The 14875-nt window shown below is 31.6% G+C and overlaps 1 protein-coding gene and 1 long non-coding RNA gene across 6 annotated transcripts in view; one reads left to right on the top strand and one right to left on the bottom strand.

Moving 5' to 3' along the window:
* The window catches only part of LOC118182844 (gamma-aminobutyric acid type B receptor subunit 2-like), a 591214-nt gene that overhangs the window by 290193 nt on the left and 286146 nt on the right, over positions 1–14875 (top strand). The gene's annotated exons all lie outside the window — the stretch shown is intronic.
* LOC118182846 (uncharacterized) overlaps positions 1–14875 on the bottom strand; it is a 262642-nt gene that overhangs the window by 246791 nt on the left and 976 nt on the right. The window lies entirely within an intron of this gene.

Here is a 14875-nt window from a genome sequence, read left to right as displayed (position 1 = left end):
GCGAGAAACATACATACATTTATAAAGATTCTTTATTATTTAATTTCTTTAAATATAATACAGGGCGATAATATTGGTGGCAGCAATCTGAGAAGTGAAACAATGCAGAAAGTTAGTCAACGCAAAATGCTAAAACAAAATTAATAGTCCTTCCGGGCAAATTGAAAGGAAAAATGCGAGTTTTGTGTTTTCTTTGCATTTATTACTGTTTATATTTAATTAAAAATCACAGCTACTAATTTTAAAGTAGCTGTGTTTTTAATCCAAAACAGGTGTACTTTTGAGTTAAAGAAAATTATCCCATGGCATTGTTTCTAAAACTAATTCATTACATAATTTTAATTTTTAAGCCAATTATTACGTCTTAATGATAATATTACTTTACATTAGTAAATACTCTCTAATTTAGAGAATCACACATAAATTTAGAAAACATAGAAATTTACCTATAATTAATTTATTTTATTTTTATCGATAAAGCTTTTTCAAACCTTAAGCGTTGAATTAAATCATTCAGGAAAATATATGAAATTTAGGAAAAAGTAATTGTTTGCATACTACAACATATGTAATACTACAACAATATTTCATTTTCTTATTGAAGTTATTAACTTTTACATGGCTGAAAATTAATTCCATTTAAGCAAAGCATTTAATTTCATAAAAAGACAAAATCTCAATCAGCTTTGGCATCTTCGTAAAGCCTGAAGAAGTACTGCTTCTCTTCAAAATCACTTTACAGCAAAAAGCCCAGGTATATTGCTGAATATTAATAAAACCCAAAAAAATGGCAAATGACATATATTTAAATGTTTAAAGGATTACGAAAGATTTATTTTACCTTGGAAAAGAATGCAAAGCCTTTCACGTAATCATTCTCAAACAATTATTAATACTATCAAAAAATTATGGAAAGATTAAATTCATTTTTGTAAATTTTGCTATGATTTTAGGGAGCAAGTAATAAATGAGAAACCTGAAACTTTAGCAGCTTTTATGTAGTCCGAGAAATCTCTGCAATCCTGCAAGAGAATGGTGCGTACCAATTATCTAAAATACAAACTGATCTAAGGAAATATATCATTGCGCTTATTAGCATGAATATTCATATTACTTGATATGAGCACGTATGATTGTAACCAATGAGGCAAATAAAACCCTTTTATAAAAATGATGAATGAAAGAAAGTTATAAGCTGCATTATTCCAATGCATTGAAAACACAACATTAATTACAGCAACGCTGCAAATAGTCAATTGCAACGTCAAGTAAACATTCTTGAGATAAAATATATACTTTCCGGTTTCCAAGAAGCCTAAAACAAATTTTACTTACCCATGTTTTTAATAAGGGACGTTTGCCATTCAGTGTATTAATTCTTGATGTATAATTTATATTTCAGATTAGGATAGTAGATTACATGATTTCTCAAAGAAGAAAGATAATATATATATATTTTTTTTTCAATAAGCATGTTAAAATGCATTTCCTTTATCATAAAATGCCAATTTCCAGAATACTTTGGTAGGAATATACAGTTGTTGCTAAAACGAAGCAGGAAGCAGAATTTAAGATCACATACAGTAATAACGCAAATCAAACAAAAGATAATATGCACCGTAGTTAACGTGGCATAGCATATCTAAGATTTCAGAATGCATATAAATCAAATTACACATTTTCTATGTATGTCGTAATCAAATAATAATAATTATAATTCTGTTACGCAGTTCATATTATGCCTAAACGATATTATACAGGCGATGTAGAATCACACAGTAGAGTCGTACTGTACTGTGTGAGTCATAGAATGTCGTATAATGTAGAGTCGTACTCTTGTTCCATTTTAAGTAAAAATACTCATTGACGCAAACAGAAATTGAGAATAGAATTCGTATCAATTAGTTTTAGATATTTAATATGCCCTTCAGTCACTTTTATACACATTATAAGTTGTACTCCCTCTGTAGAGACATTAGGTTATTTCGAAGCAGGGGACATGAAAAATAAGCAATGCCTTCTCAGGGACTCGAACCTAGGACTTCTCGAATACGTGCCGAGTGTGCTGACCACTACACCAGGTAGGCATGCTAAGAAGGCGGTAAAATACCTTATATACCCCCTTTAAAGGGCGACTGTGGTTTAGGGAACAGAATCGCTAAATTCTGGTGGTGAAGAATCATCATTCTCCACCTTTTAGTTCGGGCTTTGAAGCAGGAGTCATGAAAAATGAGCAATGCCATCGCCGGGTCTCGAACCACGTATCTTTCGAATACGCGCCGAGTTTACTGACCACTTCACACGAAGGCGGCAGAAATACCTTATAACTAACCTGCTTTGAAATTTTTTCCATGATAGGGAATTAAAGTTTCGTTCTCAGTATTTGAAATACGCAATTTCAGTTGACCGATGCTTGTAATCCTCATTGTACACGCATCTGATTTGTAAAAATCCTAGCTCCAGAAATTAAAAGATATAACATCTTGTAAACAATAAGCTCGTATTCCTTGTTAACTCCTTCTAATGTAGTAACTGAAGAATATCTGTTAAGATTGTTATGCACCATGTCAAAAAAAGCGCGATAATATCCCATCTTGTTGGAAGAGCAACTACATCGTAAATGCCATATAAATTTAGCTGAGCTTTTTGAACTGCGTAATATATCAAGATAATTGAAAGTACCATAGACACTTTTAAGTCAGTTTAATCCACTGGCGCTATGGCACTCGTGGACATCGCTTTACCGACTTCTGGTCTATGCTGATTACATCCGCGAAAGATATTTTTATAGTAGTATATCTCTTCTAAAATTTATAACCGGTAGATATTGGCGTGATACAGCGTGATACATTTTACCTGAAAGATAAGGAAATAATCAACGTTAACAGTAATATAATTTATGAAGTTTAAAAAAACTTTATTACAGGCTAATTATAACCGTACATATGTATGATTAATATGCATATACGTGAACAATATACCTCCAACGAATGCGGTAATCAAATTGTTTGGTAATCTAAATCAGTATAGTAATAAATTCAGCAAATCTACCCTTAATAATTACACTCTGTTCCTTTATTTAATATGATTTTTAATTCAAATTAAGGGATTTAAAGAGCTCTTTAAAAAGGTATAAGGCATCCGCGTTGTAAAACGGTTTCTTGGAACTTGGTAGACTCTAGAGATTTAAGGTTTAGTCCACGAATCTTTGGCCATCTTCTGACGACGACAATTCATGGACAAACTGAATTATGAAGAAGTTATCTTCGATAAAGACGATAAAGCGTTGCTAAGTAAAATAATGAGAGAATAAAAATCGGAAAAAGAAGTTATGGGAGAAATATGCGGATCACATTTTTTACATAAAAAAACTCGATAATGTATTTCAGGAACATCACCAAACTACATTCACTCACTGTTCCTTTGTTGTAATAAAACTTTAGTTTTTTCTATAAGCGTCGCAAATACTTGTTGCTAACTTCTACATCTCGCGGAAGACTTCTCTTTTAAAGTTCTGATATTGATTATGGAAATAAAAAATATCATTTCAAAAGAAGTGATACAGACAATTTAGATAAGCTTTAATACCATTTTTCATCACATTAAGGATGTTATGTTGTTTCTGTCCATGAATCGCTCAAAACGCGTTATAAAACTTTATCATTGTTTATATTGCTCCTAGAGTTAAATTATTCACGAAATGCACTTTAGTTTTACTGAAATGCTTTGGAAATAGACTGTGTTTTGTGACCGTCCCACTTGGGTAGCTTTGAAACTGGCAGTGCCACATAAAAGTCTAAAAGAAATTATCTCCAATCATCAAAATCCCATGACTCGTTTCCACCGATCGGCCGTTTTCTCTACCCTTTAAAGTCTCATACAACTGCAATAAAGGCAGTTTATAAGTACCTTCATAGAGTAGGACAATTCCCTTTTTCCTTGGTACTGTGGCAATTGTTATGGTATTTGAGTGCTTTTTGTTGGTCTCTGGAGCATATAAAAGTAAACGTTGAGTCTCTGTGATGAAAGGGCCTAGAAAGTAATAAGGTCGTAAAGGCGAGCAGCGCTTGTCTAGTATATATTTCGAGTTCAGTTTACGAGGGTTTCCGGGTATACAGTAATCCAGCAAGTTTGGAAATTTTATATGGTAGTTTTTCTCTTTACTTATATTGTCACCCTAACGCGTAATTTAAGATTCTTTCGGTAAGTGATTTTTCAGTAATGAAGAAAGATATATAATCACGTACATTCATTTCAGATTGAATAACTCTTGAAGTTTCAGCAAAAAGAGTAAATAAAGGATGTCTTAATTCTTTCTTTCACTTATTTTGTCACATATATGATGCACATTTCCGGATTTTAAATTGAGTAGCATTCCGCATTAGACTCATATTGTTTTATAGAACTATACAAAGTTTCTCTTCTTCAGAAGCAAAACAGTTGTGTATTGAAGAATCAAACATACTGATGAAACATCAAACATATCATGCTGGAGGAATGTATCTTTTAAATAGTCAATAAAAATTACCAAAAGAAGAAACCAGTGATTATAGAGTCAATGACGAGCAAATTGCTGCTCAGAAGCTGGAAATTCATTACATTAGGCTTTGTTTTCTCAATAGAAACTTCGACAATTATTGTTTTCGTCTTTTATTTATATAATTTCGCTTTTTTAAATGAAGTGAAATGTTTCTGGGAGAAAAAACTTCGTGCTTTTCTTCCTTGAAATTCAGACTCAACTTCCAACATAATTAAATAAACTACGAATTCTAATTTAGAAGTCAAACAACAAAAATTAGCGTTATATTTTGAAAATATTATACTAATAACGCTGATGAAAATATAACGCTGATTTTTGTTGTTTGACTTCTGGATCAGTATTTATTCGGCGTGTTATTGTGTCTTAAACTACGAATTGTTGGAAGAGTTAAAGCAACAAGAAGCGTAAGATTCATAACTTTGTAGTACTAGTTTCAGAGGTTTAAATATAGAATCTTCTACTTCAGCTGCAGAAGTGCAAATCACGAAAGAGAAGCCGGTCATAAGATAAGATTAAGTGATAAGAATGAGAGGAAGAAGCTCAAACTATTGGCGCCCTCTATTGATGAAAAATGAAAGCGAAAGCAAATATGAAATAATTTCCTTAAAAGCTGAGGGTAAAGACGGATTGGAATGGGATAGTTAACTGCTGTTTAAAACATTTTCTGAATGTCAAGCGCCTCTAGGAAATATAATTCGCTAACGGAAGACCTTTTAAAATAATTTTGGTAGAAAAAAAAAAAAAAAAAAAAAAAGCCAAATGCGAATGTTTTGAGCTAAGAGGATTTATGTGTTTCTTTTATACACACGAGAAAAAATGGAAATACAAAACACAGATAGATGAAAACTTTATTCCCCAGGTTTTAAAGAAATTATTTCATAGTTGTTTTCACTTTTCATCAACAGAGGGCACGAATAGCTTAATTTCTTTCCTCTCATTCTTATCGCCTTACCTTATCACAGGCTTGTCTTTCGTCATTTGCAGTTGTGTAACTGAAGAAGGAGGTTCTATATTTAAAACTTTCGAAATTAATCCTGAAAATTTATGAATATTACGCTGACTATTGTTGTTTTAATTCCTCCGATAATCGTTATTCGATGTATTATTTTAATTAAAAATATAAATTAAAAGACAACCAATGGAAAAAAAAAATATGTACAATGTCAGAAATAAAAAAATAATAGTAATAACAATAAAATTGTTGAATGCAGTAAACTTATTTATAATTAATTTTAAGTATATAATTTGTATAAAATGTAAACTATCACTTCATTCCTAAAACAATATATAATATTTTGCCCTCACGAAAAAATAAGACTACATGTTTCATAAAAATGTGTGGAAAAAATAGCGTTTTAAGGTGCATTCGATTAAGTGTGGCAGTAATTAATTATAAAGACAGAAAACATAGATCCTCTCTCTGAGTTTTCATTTCAAACTTTTATTATAAATTTTTATGCAGGAAAAATTTTCGCTTTTTGCGAAATGACTGTTGTTTGCACAGTGGCTCTAAAACGTAAGGAATTTTCCCGGCACTCATCTTCAGGGAGTTTCTCGGTACCCTCAGTCCCTAGAAAACGATTTGCCAAAAAATGTAAAAATCCCTCTGACTGGATTTTTTTCCCATTTTTCTTATGCCTGAAGTGGTTTATGCTCTTTTTTTCTGCTTTTTAGTGCGTTGTTTTTTATGGAAATTTCTTTTTTAACAGAATGGTTGTTTTGCATTTTTTTTGTGCCAAATCATTATTCCACTTAGCCAGACTGAATATGATGCTTAAATTTGCTAAGAGTGTAATGATTATATACATATACTCTATCTACAAATATCAAGATTTAATTGCGTCCGTTGGACATTACCAAAAGTTTTCTATATAAATTCAAACAAATATCTTAAACGTTCTTCAACGAATTAAATATCGAACATAAGTTAGAATGGGGCTTAGAGATATATCCCATTTTTGCAAACATTATTCGAACCGATTATTATTGATATCAAAGGCACAAAATTATAAATAATTATGTAAATTATGTAGCTGAAATGGCTAATAATATTGTAACTGATTTTTAGCCATTTCAGTTACGCGGAAAAGAAACAGCTGATATTTCTTGCTATATTTAACTCACCATGGTAGCTATGGAAGCAAAGGTAAAAAGCTAACTTTCAAAATTTGAATGACAGTATCTCTTAGTAACAAATAAAGTCAAAAATAATAAAACTCCAGCTATCTCTCCAGCCTTCAAAATAGCGTCAACCACAGTCAAACAAGTTTAAAATAAATAAAACACCATGTTATGCTATGAAATCACATATACATGTGGTCATAGGCTCAGAAATGGTACAGAGTCACGCGAAAGTACTATCAGCTCCGTCATGGATTACAGTTATCAAAGCTGAAGTGGAGTCATTTTCACAGTTATCGTCTTCAAAGCATTGGACAAAAAGAAATAAGTCCATCATCAAGTTTCCAACGCGAGCTGCGGAAGATGAATATTTATTGCGAAGCTATCAAATCAGACAGAAATTTCAGAAACTTTGGTAATAAAGAGGTCTTTTATGATCTCTCCTACGAGAATAAAATGCCAAGTAGGGAAGATTTTATTAGCCAATGGGAAGTTCATATCCTTTGTAATAAATTCACCAGCCATCTGACTTTTATCCGATCGAGTATTTAAAATTTAAAAGAAAACGCTCTGTTGGTTTTTAAAGCATTATTTGCACATAAAAATGACAGAACTTAATTAGGCTGATAATAGTCTGCGTTAAAGTGCTTAACTAAGTGCGTTTGTTAACAACAAACAACTGAAAAATTATTGGTCACTTTTCATGCGTAGCAACGGATGCTTACTTAGTATGTGGAGCTATGCAGCTTAGTTAGGCATTTTTAAATAAAGGACATAAAATACAATCCTCAACGTTTTACATAAAACAGTTTGCTGTTTTATTATTATCTTTATATGAAGATGTTTCGACTAAAATCTGTAAAACTTTTGCTCAACTGTTTTCATTTGCGAGGATTTACATAATTCTTTAAAATTCAATTAAATTTTAAGTAAAAATTCAGGAGTATACTATTGCATTTTACATTCTTAAAATAAAGTCAAAGAAAAATGCAAGCCTATTGTAGGTGTTCAATTAGTTGGATCGGATTTATTTAAATTATGTCCAAACGCACGATGATTAGCTGCCTAATTGGGGGATGTCTTCGGGGAGAAGGACGTTTCAAGCAGACTTGGTTTCTATAGGCATTACACGTGGATTGATTTGGTTTATTTAATTAAAGCAAAGCACTCGATGGCTATCTGCCTAAGTGGATCGATGCGTACGTGGAGGAGTCTCTAAGGGAAACTGACTCATATACACTTTACACATGGGGGAAACTACGAAATTGCCCACGCAGCCAGACCGTTCGCTCGAATACAAGCCCCGGACTGAACTACCAGTATTCAGTGACTTCGCTCGGCTATAGGTGGGCTTTTATACTTCTGGAAATAATCATAATCAATGAAGCAGTAACACTTAAGTCAATAGCAAAAGGCTGATTCTTAGTATAATTAACATAAGATTAATTTCAAAATACGAAATACGATCCAATTTTTCTTAACTATCTTTAAGATCAGAGAGAAGTATGAGCTATCGCAATAATGCACAAATTAGATAAAGTCCTGTACTCTACCAAATACTGAAAACAAATTTACTATATCCTCTTACAACGTCCAACTGACCCCAGCAATGACTACATTTTGATGACAGCAAGGTTAAATAATTACACAGGATATTTGCAGATTTTGTGTAAGACTTTAAAGCCGAAAAAGAAGTTAGTTAAAATATTATTTGTAAACACTTAGTCCTTCTTCTTACATGTCGAGTTGCACTTCGCATCTTAATTTTACCATGGGAATGTTATTCTCTACTGTCACATTTCATTACTCGATCACTTGTTATTGATTCGCGTCTTAGAATTGCTTTTTATTTTAAATTTCAGAAGCACAGTAGTCCCCAACTGAAACAGTCTGAGACTTTTTTTGGAATATTTGAAAATGTTATACACATTTATAACCGTCTATCTCTAATTTTTACCCCAAAGGAGCGTTAGCTCGGAAGGGCTATTAATTTAGTTTTGGCATTTTTCGTCGATTCACTTTCTGCGTTAATTCAGTTTTCAAAATGTTACCATCAAATATTATCGTCCTGTGTTATATTTAAAGAAATTAAAAAATGAAGAATCTGCATAAATGTATATAAATGCATAAATGTATTTCTCGCAGTGTGATAAAACAACGGTACCTAGAGTCATCAAATTTTGAATAACGTAATCCTTCTCCGAATATGGGCATCTGGAAACCCAAATTTGGAAATTGTTTTATTATCTATTTCATATTTTGTAAAGTATTTGCGAGTTTTTTATTAAGAAACCAACAATTTCAAAGCGAGGAATGGCGACACTTAGGGGGAAAAAACACATTTTTATCCCCAGCGCGAGAGACTGTTTATCGGAAATTCGAGAGATATGCTCATTTAAAAATTATTATTGCTGTTGAATCGAATTTTATGATTTAAATCCGAGGAACATGACATTTTATAAATGAAGGTAACACAGAAAACGTTAAAAAAACGGCCCTTTGGGCCTAATATAAAATCTGAAAGCTTTCAGATTTTTTATATATTTATTTTAGACGTTATTATGTTCCTTTGTCTTGGTGAAATTCAACTTCTTTAAGCCTGCGTAGGAAAAGAAGTCGAACATTTTTATATGAGCTGTTAAACCTTATATAATAATGTTAATTAGTTTTCCAATGCATGAAAAGCGAAGCATATTTATAAGTCTTTTACTGAAAATTTCTTTAATGTCTTGAAAGCAATTTTTAGATCTTTCTTTTTGTTTTATGAAAATTAATCAGTTGACTTCCTTTACCAATCGTTCAAATATAGCTATTATTCTTCCATGGTCACAACGTTCGAATTTCCACGTGAAAAACTTACAGATAGATATGTTAGTATGTTCTGTCAAATGCCGCAGAATAAGATGATGAACATTCCATAATTTCATCTTTATATACTCGATTTTTTATTATTTTATTCTTAGTGGAGGTATTTATTGTAAATGCTGATGATATTGTTCGTTGAAAAAGTGGATTCTTTTTCAATGCAAGGAATTTAATTTTTGAAAAGGTCTTTAAAATGCACACTTTCATTGGATAAAATTTTAGTGGTGTTTTTTTTTAAATTGTCAACCCTTTCTCTTTGTTATGAGTGACATTGTTTACTTCATCCTTTTCTGTCTTAATTTAAAGAATCCTACATAATTTTTTAAATGGAAAACTGAGAATATGTTTCCTGGGAACGTGCTGAAAAAATGTAGCTTTCTGTTAAAATTAGATTATATTAAACGTTTCATACCAAACGTATTGGACTGCATAATTTAATAATTTACCCTGTAAGGTATTTTCTCCTTTCCTTTTCACATGCCCTCTTGGTGTAATCGGAAGCACGTCCGACGCATGATTGGGAAGTCTTGCGTTGGAATCCCAGCTCACTGCACAGTTTTCACGTATAACCTTGTATGTAAAACGTGTTGTTGTTGTTTTTATGTTTCGCTAATTCCGCTTATTTGTTTAATCAAAATAATTAGAAAATGTACCAAAAACTTCTGCATGAAACAAAAATGCTGTGTTAGACCAATGATTTATTTGTTAACCATACAAAAACATACTTCACTGCACGGGTTTACGTAAAGTATTTTAAATATTTAATTTACATTGTTCGTATATTTTCCTTAAGGATGGTTGTTAAGATTAAATGCAATTGCAGAAATATATGAATATGCTGGCTTAACAAACTGTACGTTTTATTGGACTGCAAGTTTAATAGAATTCGAAATATGGATTAAACAGACCCAGAAAAATTACACTTAAGTAGTTGCTAAAATTACACTTAAGTAGTTGCATCAATTACTGCTGTGTATGATGTAACGCATTCTACTTCTGTCATCTGTATATACATTTAGGAGAAGGTTTTACAAATTTATTACACTCAGAGTGTCATGTTGGTTGGTTATTTAATATGCCTGTACATTAAAAGAATACTGTTTTAGTAGGGTTGCCACTGGAGAGCATTTGTTTAAAAAAATTACTCGTGTTTATGGAAAAAACACATACACAGAGGAAGAAAGTTCACAGATATATAGCCAACCTTTTCAGTTCCTGAGAATCTATCTCGAAACTAAATGCTAATATTTAGTGCATTTATTCTGGTGAACGGGCTGAATGTCTTTATATGTAACCTGACTGTGAATCAATTTCCCTTAGAATTCCCTTCGCGCATGTATTTTTTCTCTTAGAAAATGGCCCTAGTAAAGCTATTTTACAAGTTGAAAATTCAGTAAATCTTACTCACTTAAAACAACGACTAATTCCTGAATAATAATTTGTTTTTGCCAAACCAGGAAACAAAACCTTTGACACTTCAGCTTAGTACGTATACATATGACATCATGGCTTAAATTTAATGTAGTATAACATCTTTTTCTCAGTATCAATAAAAGAGTTAACATGGGAGTAATGTATTATGTCTGTTATCTTAAGCTGAAATAAAAATTGCCAATAGCAGCCACTTATTTAAAATGCTGACATTAACAAAACATTTTCGACATACAATGACGTCACATGCAATCTCGTCCTTATTTCAGCGTCAGAATACGACCTCATATAATAATAATCTTTAAAGTTTGGCAATGCTATTTTTAATTCGTATTTTGTAAAACGTAAGAATTTTTTAATAACAAATTCTACGATTTGAAAGCGAGCAGTGGCAACACTTTTCGAAATAAAGCAATTTTATCTCCAGCGCGCTATACTGTTGCCACTCGAAACTATGTGTGCAAAAATGAACATTTGCAGAGTTTTTAATTAATATCTCGTCAGATCAAAGTCGTACGAGAAACGCTTTCCCACGAATTTTTAGAATCTCCGGGTACCTTTCTCGATACTCAGCTCTCTGCCGTTCCGTAGGTTTTGCTGTTACAAACAAACAAACAAACACAGATCTTAATAGTGTGGTGCACAGATCTTAATAGAGTGGATCATGAGCTACCTCTCACGTAATGGAAATATAAGCTTCCCGAGGTTTCACTAATTATTCTAATATTCTAAAATACGGAACAAAAGTTACTTATTTTTAAGTTAGGTAGAATTCTACTTGCTTTGCAATGAAATTAAATAAAAACTGGATTTTGTGTTCTTGAATGTTCTCCAAACTTCAAACAGCACAAACTTTGGAAAGTAGACAGCAAGCTATAAGTTAGAATTATTTCAATGTGCGAACATTCTTACAGTGATTCCGAAACCTCAACAAGATGACATTATTACGAATTATATACGCATAAATGGTAACAGAATGTATTTGTTTTGCTGTTAATTAAAAACGCTATGCTTTTCATTATTACGCCATCCTAGCTCAGAAATTATAAAGGCAGATTGAGGAATTCGTATCGTAAAATATTCACCTCCTTATTACATACTAATTTTCCATTTATTTACAAGTCAACAATATTTTATTGGAAAAATTATATTTGAGACACTAGGACTTATTATATGTTTGAGACTATTAAAGGCACTGGAAATGAAGGTATGTCATTTTTTTATCTCCCAATCTTTATGAGTTCTACAAAACGACAAAAACTTTGGCAACACTGAAGTTTGTCAGGTAATGCATATTTTGATTTTTTTAGGTACATGATTAAAATTTTCTGCCAAAGAATGCTTTCCAGAAAAAAAAAAATATTTTATATTAGAAAAACAAAGTTTAAAAGTTTCAGATTTTAAATTACATCGTCCATTACATTATCATTTACAATGTTAAATCGCCCATTACATTATCATTTACAATTACATCGCCCATTACATTATCATTTACAATTACATTATCATTTACAATGTTAAATTAAACGCTCCTTTGGGCGTTTAATTTAACATTTTGTATGTTACCTTTATTTACGAAATATTATGTTCTTCGCACTTAAACCATAAAATTCAGTTCAAGAGCAATATCCCAAAATAATTTTAAATTGAGCATATCTTTAGAATTTTCGATACACAGTCTCCCGCGCTGGAGATAAAAATGTTTTTTTTCTGTACAACGTTGCCATTGCTCGCTTTGAAATTCTTGAGTCTGTTAATGAAAAATTCGTAAAGGTTTTACACAAATATGAAATCCATAATAAAACAAATTCCAAATTTCAGATTTGGGCTTCCAGATGCCCATATTCGCAGTAGGTTTACGTCATTCACAATTGGGCGACTTTAGGTACCGTTGTTTTATCACAATGCGAGAAACATACATACATTTATGCAGATTCTTCAGTATTTAATTTCTTCAAATGCAATACAGGGCGATAATATTGGATGGCAACAGTTTAAAAAATGAAACGGACATACAGAATAATTCGACAAAAAATCACAAAACGAAAACAATCATCCCTCAAGTACAAAGCCGCTTTGGACTAATAAATGATAGTTTATGAGCATTAATACTAGTTCCTGTCATTAGTTGAAACATGCGTGAGTTATAATGAGTATATAAACGCAAATATGAAAATATTTAATTCAAAGAAGGTTTATTTAAAAGTCCTTAAAATCTAACATAATTTAACTACGGCCTGATTTGAATAACATGCATTACGGAGAACTGCCTTCTAATTGCAGTAATGATATCAGCTATCTTAGAATTAAAAAACTTGAAAACTTAGCAAAATGAACTTAACTAACACAAATAATAAATAGCATTTATTTATTGATATAAAATAAATGATGAGAAACAGCAGAGAAACATATGGCAATAAATAACATGAGAGAAAGTAAGGCAAGAACCATCCGTCATAAAATTCGACAAGATCGGAAAACAGCATTAAAATATTTTTTCAATTTATATTACGAACGGTTCTTTTGCCAAGATGTATGTTTCCTAGAATTTCTGAGTTGTATTATTCATAACGTAAACCTGTATTTTACTACTTTGGAAATAAATAAACGTTGTGATGCGAAGCTCACGTATGTTTGGTTCAAAATTCTACTTTCTCTCATTTTTCGAAAAGAGCTTTGCGAGAAATTTACTGGCGCTGATGCATTTTATTGGTCCCAATACTGCTACGTGATATGTTTCTAACATTCTAATTTTACGACAGTCTCATGCTGCCAAAGCATTTTGTGAAAAGGCCAAAATATCAGTAATATATTAGTAAATAGTCTGGCTAGAATTTGCAGATGACAGAAACTGAGTAATAAACGTTTAAAAGGAGAAATATTTCATAAAATGTACTTTTCTATGCATGTATGTATATTTTCACTTTCAATGCATGAATTGACAAGGCGTTCAAAGAAGATAAGAAATAGAAATAATTTAAGAGAAGAAATAAGAAAAGCTTTCGTTTTTACTTGAAAGAATGGGGATGATATGGGGATAATATTTATGGTTATTATTTTATTATTAGCCCAAAGGGCTCTTAGAAGGGCTAATTTCGTTTTAACAACTTTGCGTCGGTTCACTATAAATGTCTGCTTCACTTTCAAAATTGTTACCACCAAATATTATCGCCCTGTATTATACTTAAAGAAATTAAATAATGACTAATCGGCATGGATTTGTACGAATGTGTTTCTCGTACTGTGAAAAAGCAACGGTACCTACAACCATCAAATTTTCAATAACATAGTCCTCTACCCGAATATGGGCATCTGGAAGCCCGAATCTGAAATTTTTTTATTGTCTGTTTCCTATTTTGTACAACTTTAAACTTATGCTATACTTTATGGTAAAACACTAGCCATATAGTAAAGTTATTACACTCAGATGCATGAACTGTGAACATTGTTTTCTGTGAAACTGTTTTTACTTATATAATTATTTTCTTCTCTTAATAAAATATTTTGCAATTTAACTGTCATCATCGTTCTAAATTTTATTTTTTTCATTTTGTAGTGTCTAAAGTTATAACCAGGCTTTCTTTTATTTTTGGCATCAATGTAATTTAATTTACGTGTTCCTAAAATTCTTATATCAAACTTAAAGTATTTGGAAAATGTCTTACATGCATTAACATTGCTGTCTTTTAGTTATATCTGCCCGCGAGAAGAAGCGAAAGCAGACAAATGCAGTCAAGAGAGCAAATCTCTCGTAAAATATCTCACAGGCATCACATTTAAATCAAGGCAACTATTTGCGTCACTGGTACAGAAATATGCGTTTAGAAGAGATCCGAATGGTCAAATGGATAAAATGCATTAAACACTGAGTTATGTTCCCACAAACAGATAGTTTGGCGAGATTATCGCAATTCTTGG

Source organism: Stegodyphus dumicola, chromosome 5, assembly GCF_044657685.1.
Source record: "Stegodyphus dumicola isolate Sdum_Otavi_A_Nest chromosome 5, ASM4465768v1".
NCBI classification, from domain to species: domain Eukaryota; kingdom Metazoa; phylum Arthropoda; class Arachnida; order Araneae; family Eresidae; genus Stegodyphus; species Stegodyphus dumicola.
Note: the sequence above shows the minus strand (reverse complement) of the source record. Positions and strands in the feature narration are given on the sequence as shown.